This window comes from Pholcus phalangioides, unplaced genomic scaffold (genome assembly GCF_987345545.1).
Source record: "Pholcus phalangioides strain wild (caught in Gottingen) unplaced genomic scaffold, Ppha-v1.0 ptg000010l_1, whole genome shotgun sequence".
Classification (NCBI taxonomy): domain Eukaryota; kingdom Metazoa; phylum Arthropoda; class Arachnida; order Araneae; family Pholcidae; genus Pholcus; species Pholcus phalangioides.
Window position 1 is genome coordinate 43,240,392 of NW_028301603.1, and position 13,469 is coordinate 43,253,860.

General features: G+C 36.9%; 1 protein-coding gene across 3 annotated transcripts in view; it reads left to right on the plus strand.

Moving 5' to 3' along the window:
- Positions 1-13,469, plus strand: part of LOC149081537 (zinc transporter ZIP5-like) — an 84,046-nt gene that overhangs the window by 39,870 nt on the left and 30,707 nt on the right. The window contains exon 1 of one of the 3 annotated variants that reach the window (XM_089238475.1): positions 605-704. The exons of 1 other annotated variant lie outside the window; for it this stretch is intronic. The gene's annotated coding sequence lies outside the window, so the exon portion shown is untranslated. Of the gene's footprint in view, positions 1-604; positions 705-6,032; positions 6,123-13,469 lie in introns of those variants that run through there. One more of the 3 variants, XM_089238473.1, reaches the window with a different exon arrangement.

The following is a 13,469-nucleotide window of genomic DNA, read 5'->3' on the forward strand; positions in this document are numbered from 1 at the left end:
CCAAAGATGTGTCTGGTTTTTTTTAAGTTCAAATTCAAAAATCCCTGGCTATAAGTGGATTTGCATGTACGACCCGTCTCGGAAGCGTCTGCTAATCAAATTTGTGTCATGAACCATAGCTCAAGAATCCTTAGTTGTAAGTGGATTTATGTGACCCTTCTCCGAAACTCCCCTGCGAATCAAGTTTGGTTCGCGACCCATAGGTTAGGAACTAACACATATCCCTTCCGATCTGTCGATGTGGTAAATGTCCACGAATTCTTTGAGAAAATTATGAATATTTCCAAAATACCTCAATGTTTATACCTCAAAAATCCACGCCCTTCATATATATTGTTATCTCTCTCCCACGTTCCCCGAAAGGATCATCTCCGTCCTGCCCTATAAGAAGATACAAAAATGAAAAGACTCGCCAAGGACGTTCAGAAAGACGTTGCGTAAGAAATGGTTTCTTTTTTTTCTTTTGGTTGTTTTCCCGCGGCATTCATCTAATTCCAATGGGAAAAAAAGAGAAAGTTTTGTCCGTGAAACAAGATGATTTTTATTTCAAGTTTGTATATAACACACATTTGGTATTTAACATCCGTGGCAGGCAGTTGACGCATTCACTACGTGCTTAACAACAAGATAATTTCCGCGAATAAGGGGGTCTCGACATCAGTCCTCGGACACTGACTGGACATTGACGAGAAAAAAGTCACTTGGTAAGTGTCTAAATGTTAATAGTCTAATATTTTTCCTAGTCAATTTCATGATTAATTTCGACGTTACGGATCAGTTACAAAATTTACGTCGTTCGTTCTTAATTTCGTGCGTAATTTTTTCGGTCAAAAATTTCTCGGCAACCCTTCCTCGTTGACCCGATGCTGACTTGGTTTGGTTTTCCGGCTGATATCATGATTGAAAATCAGATCTGAGAATAAGGTCAGTTTGATGTTAGTGTTGATAAACTTTCTACGAATCTTTCTTCCGATTTCGTAGCGATTTGTTTTTTGGTGGAATTTGTTCTGATTTATTCACTAGTGTGTGAATGTAAATTATTTTGCTTTTTCTCTCAAACGTTTCCAAGAAATTTGAAAGATACACGGAAAAAATTGATTTCTCAAGACTGTAAACCCCTGGTTCAAAAAGGGCCAATCAGTCAGCGGTATTTCTTCCACTCGCGGGACAGAAAATTAAATATATATAGAAGTGACCAAGTGATCTGTATTTTACGGGACATTCAGAGTCGTCCTTAGGCATGTCCGACAGGTGTGGTCGCACCGGGCCCGTAGTTTGGGGGGTTTTAGAATTAATTGTAGAATTATATCTTTATTTAATTCTAGAACTATTAATTGAAGATTAATTCCGAAATTATTTCCTTAATTCATTCTAGAACTAATCGTTTTTCAATGTTTTCAACCGTTTTCTGAAAATGTTCGACCGGCCTCGCAAAAAATCTCCGAGGCCCATACGTTGAAGATCTCTGGGTTAAAGAATCCTTCATAAGTGCATATATACACTAAAACCCCTCTTAACTGACACTCCTCAAATGCGGCCACCCATCTTTTACGGCCAAATAACATTTTCCCCTTTTATAATAAAAATATGCATTTGAAACCCCTGATTAACGGCCACCCCTGTTTTACAGAAGAATTTTTTGGTCCCGCCGGTGACCGCAAAAAAGAGGTTTTACAGTATTAAAGTCTTAGAGGTTTACCCATCCGTTTGATCGGTGAAGCTTTTCGACAAAATCGCTTATGGATACATTCAACAAGCTATGTTTAGAATTTGTTCCTCACAGTGGATCCCGCTTTCAACGTTCTCACTTAGAACGTTTTCCCGCTTTAGTACGACTAATTTTCCTGGTCACAACTCTTGGCTTTATACAGTGTTTTCTCGCTTACAACGTTTTTCACGATGATTTTTTTTTTTTTTGGAAAAAACGTTATATGTGTAATCTACTTTAATGTGAGGATTTTCAAATCCATGAATTCAAACGTGTGTATTAAGGGGTCTCATACCTTTTGACATAATGAAAAACTATAATGTAATAAAAATGTCATTAAAAATACTATTTAACCATTGATTTATTTCATAATTTTTATACATGTTCTTCATTGTACAAAAAAATTGACATCTAAAATTTAAATTAGCTTTTCTGAAATTTAAAATTTATATTGAAAATTTTTGAAATTTAAATTTTAGAATTTCATTTTAAACAAGATTGAGTCAATGAAATCTCAGACTTCCGCTACATTTCATGAACTAAACAGTTTTCTTTATATATTTTGAATCAATATTTATATTCAATTACATTGATGTCATAGTATTTTATGATGTGCGCAAGCTGTGTTTTTAATGCATTTACAGTAAAACCTCGGTAAGTTGTCGCTCCGGTTAAGTCGTCATTTTTATTCTTTCTCGTCCGGCTCCCATAGATAACAATGCTATCAAACCCTCAGTTATACTCGTAACTAATTTTTTGGTTAACTCGTCACTAGAAAAGTTTGAGGGGGAACCTTTCTGTAGCTTCCTTTGAAGAAAAAATTGATAACAACACTGCTATATGTTCGCAAATGTCCATGAAAGCCTTATATACTAAAACGGAAAAGCTCAAGTGAAGAAAGTGACACCGAAGAAATTCATTTCCCTACTAAAGACCAAAGTTCTTGAAGCGTTAGGGGACTGGCAAAGCTGGACCTAATTCTTGCATGGGATGCCCATTAATTTAGGGCTTCGAATTTAAACAAAATCTCTTTGTTGATAAACCATTAATTTTTTCAGCAGTTGAGAAAGCTCTCTAAGGCCGGCATTACACTGTAAAAGTTTGGCAAAAGTGCTTTCATAAAACTTGAAAATACAACCAATGAAATGATCGGTTATATATTCGACGAAATGCAACAGATCAGCTTATTGGTTGCATTTTTCAAGTTTAATAAAAGTACTTTTACAACACTTTTATAGTGTAATCCTGGCCTAATGTCTGTTTTGCCCTACCCAGGGATACCCTAAACTCAGAATTCGGCCCTGTGTTCGAGATCACCTCATATTTGTACCATGAACCACTGATAAAAAATTCAAATCACTGAAAATTAAATGTGCCATGTAGATGTAAAATAAATGTGCATTAATTGTGTTACAGAGAAATATTAACTATTCTAACATGTGTGCATTAGCAAAATACTGGTATAAATCGTAAATTTACTAGTGTATTTAACGATAATACAGTATAAGTTGAATATTAAACGCTTATAAAAAGTTAAAAAATTCGTTTTTTTTTAATTATTTAAAAATTTTATTAATATTATAGTTTTAATTCATATTTTGATAAATGATGTATTATTTCAAATTTTTACGAAAAATCCAAAGTATTGAACATTGAAACTGACGGTACTTCGCTTAAGCCGTCATAATTTCTCGAGTGACAACTTATCGAGGTTTTTTACTGTATTTGGAAATAAACATCTGATCTTTTACAAAATAAATTTTACAAAAAATTAGATGTTCAATATATGTAAAACTTTATACCAGCGTAAGATCGGAAGTCAAAAAATGTAAAAAAAAAATTGAAATAAATCAAAATGGTTAAATAGTGGTTTTTAACGATATTTCTATTAGGCCGGGATTACACTATAAAAGTTTTATAAAAGTCCTTTTATAAACCAGGAAAAATTCAACCAATAAGCTTATCGGTTGCATTTGCTCGAATGTAACCAACCTATTAGCTTTATTGGTTAGATTTTTTAAGTTTTATAAGAGGGATTTTCTCAAACTTTTATAGCGTAATCCCGGCCTTAGGAACACAGTCTTTCACCATCTTAGAAGGTATGAAGCCCCTTAAGTACACAGATGGTCATTTATTCCTCAGACCGCACAGTATAAATATTAAGAAAACGTTTGACAACCACGAAACAGTCCTACGATCCATTTCTAGGACGTGAATTGCACTCTATTCTGATGCTGAACTGAGTCATGTTAAAATTTTAGTTCAACATTTATATATGTATTTTACATCTGTTTTTATTTCAACTGGCATAAGCTCATTCGCAAAACTATATAATTATATTAAAAATTAATTAAAACATTCAACAAACCATTGACAAATACCGTAAAACCCCTCTTAAAGGTCGCTCCCTGAGATGTGGTCACCCTTGTTTTATGGCAAAATAAAAATTTCCTAGTGTCCGCAAAAGAGGGGTTTTACTGTACGTCTAATTTTCAGAAACTGGTGGAGTTATATTTTTCATTTTTATCACTGTATTTCGAAATATAGTAGACGTCCGTTATAACGGCAATTCGCAATCACGGGGGAAATTTTCGTTATAACGGGTTTTTTCGTTATAAGCGAATTTTAAATTTTTTGCTCTGTCAGGTTATAAACTTCCAGGAAATTGCTTCTTCATTTGCATTAAAATGTCTTTCAGATCGTATCGTTCCAATTTTAACGGATGGGCAGAACTCTACTCATGAAATTGAAATTTCGCTCAACCGGCAGTTAATTCTCTAATGCCGGTATTACACTAAAAAGTTTAAGAAAAGTTATTTTATAAAACTTGAAAAATGCAACCAATAAACGTATTGGTTTCATTCGCTCGAATGTAATTAATAGGCTTATTGGGTGTTTCTTTCAAGTTTTATAAAAAGTCTTTTATCCTACTTTTATAGTTTAATCTCGGCCTAAGAACAACTTTGAATGAACAACTTGAATTTAAAACTGTTTTTCAATCATCATTTAAAAATGGTCTGCGAGCCACTGCAAAAAAGCTCTGAGCGCCAAGCGTTAGATTTACGGAAAATCACCGATGAACGTTCATCAGTAGTGAGTGAGTGACCAATGAGTTGGTGAATGAGCTAGCGAATAAGCTAGTGCGTGAGTGAGTGACCGAGTGATTCAGCCAGTCACCGTAAGGATGACCGAATAAGTTAGCAAGTGAGTGACTGTTTCAGTGTCCAATTGAGTGGGTGATTGACCGATGGACTGAGTCACAGAGTGAGTGGGTGAGTAACCAAGTGAGTGACCATCTGAGTGTATCACTATCTCGCTAATTTGCTCGCCTACCCACTTAGTCACTTCCCCATTGCTCACATCTGCTCAGTCAGTAACTCTCGGACTCCCTTGATCAATCAATCACTTGCTTGCTCACTAACTGACTCCCTATGTCACTTTGTCGATGAATTTTCCTAGCGGTGGATTGTCATGTCGTTGAATTTCGTGGCGATGGATTTTCTCGCCGGTAAATTTTACCTTGAGAAGATTGCGTGACGGTGAATTTTCGAAGCTGTAAAAATTTTTTCTTTGGTAAATTTCCCCTTCGATGAATCGCGTGGCAGTGAGTTTTCTCAGCGATAAATTTTCCTTTCGCTCTGAATTGCGTTTCGTGGATTTTCCCAGCGGTAAACTTTCCCTTCGATGAATTGCGTGGCGGGAATTTTTCTAGCAGTAAATTCTTCCTTCGATAAATTGCGTGGCAGTAAATCATTGTCGGTGAATTGTCGATGAACTTTCCGCAAATGATGCAATGAAGACCCTTGCCTACGAAGTTTCAGTCATAAGTAATTCCATTCAATGCTTAACAGCTTTTCAATTTCACAACTATACATAGAATTTAATATGCGATAGCCATTCCACGCGAAACTGATAACATTGACTCCTCGAGCAAATATGACGAACCTGTAACAGGAGACCGGAAAAATCTCGTCAAAATCGATTAGTTAAACCCATTCAAAAATTTAGCCATAATTCCCGGTGTAACCATAAACGCATTACCAAATCCGGATGGTACATGGACACTTGGGTAATTCGGGATTTACCGAGAAAATATCTTCACTCGAATTTGTATTAGGTCAAAAAACACATGGTCCTTGCTCTAATAACTTTATTATTTCGTTGAAACTACACTGACGTCATAACCGCACGAATCATGGTCGCTTTATTAGAAAGAAGAGCCAGCTCTAATGCCGAGAACATGCAACAATTAAGTCGAACGCGCAACATCCTGTCGATTTTGTCGAGGAGGGACCGCGATCCCGATACAATTGCATCGAAAAAAACCGTCCTTGCTATTAATTCGTGTGTGCCACGGACACTCTGTTGCATGCACATGTGTCTTCGGTTTTTAACATGCCATCTCTCCATCTAAGTAAGTACTTGCATGATGTTGTGTGTGTCGATATCTTTTAATTATCTTTACGTATAGTGCAAAATTATACTGTATTATGTTGCCGTGATTTCGTTTGGATACGTAATTTGTTGTTTCGGTTTGAGACTATCATGGATTGCTTGATAGTTAGGATAACTTTTGATGTGTAAATATTTTATTTGGTTATTACCGACGTTCTTGAGTAACTGAAGAAACGCAATTCGGTGAAGTTGGGGCTCCCAGAACCATGAGAAGAGACCCAAAATAGAATGCTCTCGTTTGGTAAGCGTGGTACAGCCATATTCCGAGTTTTTGGACAGTATGTTTCAATTATGATATACTTGTGAGGAAAAACAGCATGTTGCTGTAAGAAGGAACATAATTCAAAGCAGATTATTTCTTCAGTTTATCATCGAAATATTGATCAGGCTCATGGGAAAAACCACTGATTTTTTCAGAAAAATGTGCCCATAATTTTCTAGCACCCCTCCCCCCTTCCTTGCGGTACGATATGGTATGCAGGAGTTCCCAAATTGTTTGCTCGGTAGATATCTCTGCAACCGTTGAAAATGACGTGCATTTACTTAAACTTTGTTTGAGGGCTCGTAAAAAATAAAGAAATTAACATATTATACAGTTCTCCGTGTGCAAAAAAGTTCCGATTAGAAAATTGTTGATAAGAGCCGCCCCTCCGCGGTGCCCCGACAAAGGTTGGTGGCATACCAGGGCACCGTGATGTGCAGTTTGAGAGCCCCTGTCCAAAGGTGAGTAAAACTGTCAATTATTGCTAAAACCGTCGAAAAATCACCAATCGAGGGAAATGAAGTTAGTGACGAAGAAGCTTAGGGTGGGGGGGGGGGAATTCCATTCATTGTTCTGCTGAAATATGCAAAATAATGATCTAAAATTTTAAAATATGCCTTAAATTCTGAAAATCATGAAAAATACCTTAATTAATTGCGGTCCAGAGGTTTTTCGGCATTTCGTTGGTACGGTTCGTACTTTACAGTTCTAGCAATGGGGAAGTCCCTTGGAAGTTTTTGTCCCTTTCCAGTTTTTGTATATAGCTAACGAGTTCTGCTAAGAAGCCGAATTCACAGAGGCCTCCGTAGTTTCGTAAGATTCCGTTGTATCAATGAAATCCGCTATTTGCTGCTGCAGACCTATGCCGAGGAGAAAAGGTGACTACAAAAGATTAAAATTACTGAAAATCATGAAAAAAAAGGCCTCGACATTACGTAGAAATAATGAAAAAACAAAAGAAAGTCGTAGAAATCCGAGCCCTACATATCGATATTGTGTGCCGAACGCTCCACATGTGAAGGGGATACCATGTGTTTGTGTTTCCCCTAACCGTCCAATCCAGAGGGACAGGATTTAAATATGGTCTCGTTATATAAGCCTTTGCATGCTTAACTTTTCGTACCAAGTGTATTTGAGGGGGAAAAAATTTACCTTCCGGAAAAGCCATGGATAGAAATAATAATAATGTTTTTTTCGGAAACGATCAAGTTTCGTTTCTGTCAAAGAGACTTGACCTTCGTTCGTTTGACTAGAGGTCAAGAAGCAAAGTCAAGGACGTCAACAGAAAGGAAAAAAAACCGTCTGGTAAAGAAAACGACAAAAACAAAAGCGATTACGTTGAATTGTTTCCATTTCTTAAGCGTAAAAAAAAAGTGGGTCTCGCCCATGTCGAAATCATGTCGGGGGATGTTGACTGGATTTCCCTACTGCGGAGGGGGGAAAAGAAAACTAATAATAACTGAAGGATATAATCGGGATGTATTACAAGCACCGACAATGAACAATCACCGCATAATTATGAGGTTTGGTGCGGCTTGGCATGAGTGTCGATCCTGATTACACAATATTAAATGGCTGTTGAATTACCATTTGAACTTGGCTCGTTTCCCAGACGTTTTAAGAAAGATCCATTATGGATCGTGTGCAGACGTGCGTTGTTATGGTCTGATGAAGATTCCCACATCATCACAAAAGCCGATTGATCAGCTTTTAATCAAAATAATTAATATGAGTATAGATATAGCCACTAAAAGTCATAAAATGAAAGAGCCTGGAAACCCCATTCACTGCCGTAAATTTAGCTGGAAATGTTTCCCACACACACAAAAGGAAAAATTGCGCTATTGGTTTTAGGACTTCTCTACTTAATTTCGAAGAAGACAGATGGCGGATCAACAGAAACAAATTGACTGGAAAATTAAGTTTTTCGATTATTTAGCAGTGAAAAATGAGAAGGATTAAACAGCAACAGTGTTGCAAACAGCGCTGTGAACCCGCGCGATTCTAGTTGGTGGTGGTTATAGGGCACCGCTCTATTTTGTTGACAACAGGTAATATTTATCATAAAATTAAACATGAAAGAACGGCAAACATCCCATGAAATGAATAGGACGCGCCTTCAGGGCCCGACTTTGACTCCATGGGGGCTCTGGGCAAAAGAGGAATTAGGGGCTCACCTCCACTGTAGTCTAAGAGATTTGGTACGTATGCAAATACAGTCCAATACCGTTATAGCGAAAATCTAGTTTTATATATACATATAACGAAAACTTTTCTAATCCTCCAGATAAGTTTACATAGGAACAATGTAAAAATCTGGAATTCCTTTATAACGAAATTTCGTTATTACGAAGTGATTTCTCTGCTCTCTTGGAGTTCGTTATAACGGGATTCGACTGTATAGTACATGCTGTTTGTAAACCCATAAAGGAAAAGAAAATACACTATATTTTAAATGAGAAATATTGTGAAATGAAATTCTTTGTGAAATATCTTACAATGAATGCTTTTTACGTACTCTCATATCAGCAAAATCATTGATAATGTAATTAAAATCTAATTTTTGAGCTGTTTCAGTTACAATACACAATAAAGCTAAGAAAGATGGCAGCTTTTCTTGTAGAAGACTTGAGAGAACGGACGATTTTATACTTTTGAATAAGAAGAATGGTCGTTCTCTTGAAAAGTCTGATATTGGTGATGTTGTCAATGATGATCAAATGCTGTTTCACCATTTGGAAACGTCTCTTTTCAAACCTCTAACGTCATTTAACGCTTGTGACATTGTGTTACCAACCTGAACTATGTCTGAAAAAGAGTTTGCAAGATCAGATGAGTAAAGTTTTACATTGCAAATAAATACACAGAATCTTCATGGAGATTTGAGGATTTTTCATGTTGATCAAACATGCAAACTTTCTTGTCATCGCTTCATAAATAACTTTATGGTCAAAAAGTGTGAAGATGTGAAGTCTCGAGACATTGAACAAAAGAATGTGACACATTGAAACATATTTTTTGCCGAGTTATTTGATTATTATGGGTTAACTTAATAATCAAATAACGGTTGATTAGAGTCGGAGTTAACATTGCAATTGGGGCATTATACATGCTGTGTGAAGTCTACCACTGATTGGTATGATATTAAAGTTGATATTTAATAGGGTTTGCCAATAACGGTTACATTGGAAATAAGATCATATGATTTAGGCCGGGGTTGCACTATAAAAGTCTTAGAAAAGTTATTTTACAAAACTTCAAAAATCCAACCATCGGTTATTGGTTGTTTTTCTTCAAGTTTTGTAAACGATGTTTTATCAATCTTTTATAGTGTAATTCCGACCTTAAACCGGGATTAGGCTGGTATTACACTATAAAACCTTTATAAAATAATTTTTATTAAACTTGAAAAATGTAACCAATAACCACATCTGTTATATTCGAGCGAACTTAACTGATCGGTCTATTGGTTGCATTTTTAAAGTTTTATAAACAAACTTTTATCAATCTTTTACAGTGTAATACTGACCTAAGGCCGGGATTACACTATAAAAGTTTGATAAAAGTTCGTTTATAAAACTTGAAAAATCTAACGAATAAAGTTATTGGTTTCATTCTAGAAAATGCAACCGGTGATCTTATTGGCTGCATTTTTCAAGTTTTATAAACGGACTTTTACCAAACTTTTATAGTGTAATACCGGTCTTACACTATAAAAGTTTTATAAAAGCTCTTTGATAAAATTTAAAAATTCCACAAATTGACTAGGATTCAGTGATCACAGATACACACTTTTACTGATTCTGTTCTAAGTGCACACATTTATATTCTGAAGTTTGTGAGAAATCAGACATAACTGATCTTGATAACAGCGTAGATTTGATGTAGCCATCTGTAGCTTCATGTCCACATACTTCAGTTGAGGCCTCGGTAACAAGTTTGACACATCTCTAGACTGCCTCAGTGTGACAGGGATACTTTTTTGATGTCTCTGATGAGGTTAGTGTCGGAATTGATCAGTGATGTAATATCATCATCACATACTTAGGGAAGGACACAGCCGGCAAGTATTCCAGTAAATAATTTCAGTATAATCGGTAGCTTTTCAAAATTTATCTTAGGTGGCACGAAGTATCTAATAGTTTTTCCTTTAGAAGCGGATTGTCTTGCTTTGATCATTTTTGTCGCACCAAGGTCATTTTCTGCACACGAGGGCTAATTAGACCGGGACCTACAATTTATTGCCGATTCCGAACGGCAGGCTTGTTTTTTATAATCATCGAGAGGTTGGTGCGCTAACTCCTCGATGGGGGACTCCCTGCGGTAGCAATTTTTTCCTGCGGTCAAGTCGCCGTTTTTTGTTGTAATACCGGTCCTGACATTGAAAACCTTCCTGACACAGACCCCTGTGTCAGGAAGGTTTTCTGGCAAGGACGAACCGGGTATCGAACTCGCGACACCTCTAAACATCCTTTGGTACTTTAGGTGAGTATCTTATCCACCTGGGCTACCACGCCCTTGTCTTGTTTTCAAAATTCTCCTATATCCAAGCTCTCGAATGTGTTGCCCGCCATCAACTATCATAGCCAACAGCATATTTTCAGGGTGTGCAAAGAACGCATTGCGTTCAATTACTGTATAAACAGCTTGAAGTAGGTTGCCAGATAATTACTGCGGTGTTTGAATTGCTAGAAAAACATGTTTTTAGGGACGTCAGTAAAATATCTGTTCTTTTTGATGTTGAACCACACAGGCATGTATGATTTCAAGATGAAAGGAACTATTTGTTTCAAGTTCTCAGAAGGATAGGCCAAACTTGTATACAACCAAAGCACTCTATTTGCCGTAGTTAGCCATCTAGAACGTGATAGAGGACCAGGATCTCGGATTGACAAATCCTCTGTATGATATCCCGAATTTGCTTTGGATATATCTAATAAATACTGCTGGTCTTTGTTCAGCATCTTTTTGTCTACTCTTCTGGAATCAAACAATCATTCGTACTCCACCACAGGGAGATTTTCACACTCAATAAGCTGTTGTCCAATGGGCCCAGAGAAGGATTTATTGCCCTGTGGTTGCACTCATTGGCGTACGCAAAGGGGGGCGTGTTTGGGGTTCTGAACCCCCCCGCACCCGAGTCAAGATTATAGTGTTATTTTGCAGGAAAAAACGTTAACCCCCTCAGAAGGAATCTGAAACACCCCCCCACCTCGAGAAAATTCTGCTTACGCCTATTGTTGCACCATCTGAAAAATATGACGGAAACGGAGTTAGTGTTGAAGTGCAGTAGAGAGACACACGCTCCACTGTAGTGGTCTTCCCACTTTCAGTTCTAGCTGACGGATAACGCCATTCTTCCAGGCGGTGTTAGTAACGGTACCATCACACCCGATTACTTGTAGCTTTTCAAGCGATATTTCAAGTTCAGACAGATGAGAAATAATGCTTCGAGTTATGTAGGTTGAAGTACTCGAGGATGTGCAATGTAAGTTGATCCAGGTGGTTTTTTTTTGGCGCACTTTGATCTGGTCCTTGCGCTAAAAAACAAAAATTCAATGCAATCCATGATCCAGGTTCCGGAATCAGAGCTTAATGGTCTTCTTTTCTGTTCTTGCGAAAATGCTTGGCGTTTACTTTTTCGACAAATAAAGTAGCATCTTTTCTGCCGTCAATGTAAAGGCCAGAAATTTCTTCATTAGGTGTGGATGTAAACTTCAAAATCAGTCCTGAACATAACACACGAAATGTTACATAAACAGTGCAAAACTAAAGCTTTCGGAAATTTGCGTTAAATAAAACTACCATACTTCAACGCGAGTAGCCTAAACTTTCACCCGTTTAGATCATGAAAGAGATGAGAAAGAAGTGCTCATATTGACATGGGATAGATGTATGTAACGCAAACTATCGTATAAAACAGTAATTTTGCATTGTTTGTGTTTCATTTCATGTGTTATGTCGAGTTTTTTCGTTTTATCTCGCCATCTGTGAGTGAAAATTTATTTCAAATTTATCAAAACAAATGAAAATAAATTCTAGGATATGATAAGTATTTCAATCTCTGCTTTGTTCATTTGCATCAATTGAAATGCTTTGATTATTCCGAGTTCAAATGGCAGTTACTTGAAAGAAAAAGTTTGAGAATATATGTATTTTTATTAAAAATTTAAATCCACAGGTAAATTTAACATTTGTTCATTAGACACGTGGTAATTTCATTGCCTCGATATAGACTCTTTTGTTAATTCAAGCTATTTTTCCCCTTACTTTGCTCCGATTCAAATATCTAAGTGAACATCGTACCCAGAAACGTGGATTTTTTTCTTGTTGGCCTCAGAAGATTCAGGGCAACAAGTTTTCTAATCGGAACTTCTAGTAAATGGGACTGTGTAAAAAGCTAATTTCTTTATTTTTTCATGTATATGACCCCTCGAACAAATTTTAAGATTATAAGTAATTGTACGTCATTTGAATAAAATTATGATTGAAAGTATTTTTCTGAAGTTACGGTCACAGGAACATCCACTGTGCAAACAATTTGGGATGCCCTGTATCCGTTGAGACAGATTGGCGGGCCACGATCGGCTTAGGACAACCTGTTTTTGACATCCTATTTTTTATGGGCATATTTTTTCTGCTGTCTCTTGTTTGGCGTTTTGCATGTTGTGGCATTTGTATTTGATAGCCAATAAACACTTTTAATGGCATGATGTTTCTGGCAGGTTATGTCCTAAAAGTTAATTTTGCAGTTAGTACTCCGATGTGACAGAAGAGAACTCGGGCACAATAATCCGGAACTTTTGTACGCGTTGTTCTTAGCTTTTTGGGCTGGTACCAAATGATAAGGGGTTCGTTCAAGTATTACGTTAGCATCGAGGGGGGTTTCGGATTTGCTGACAAGGGGGGGGGGGGGTGTTTGAAGGTTGCTTACGTCATCAACCACCCCTTTTTGAAGATATGAAATATTGTAAGCTGCTGATGAAATTTTGCTGACAGGAGGGAGGGAGGGTCAGTGTTTTGCTGACGTGGGGGGAAGGGGGT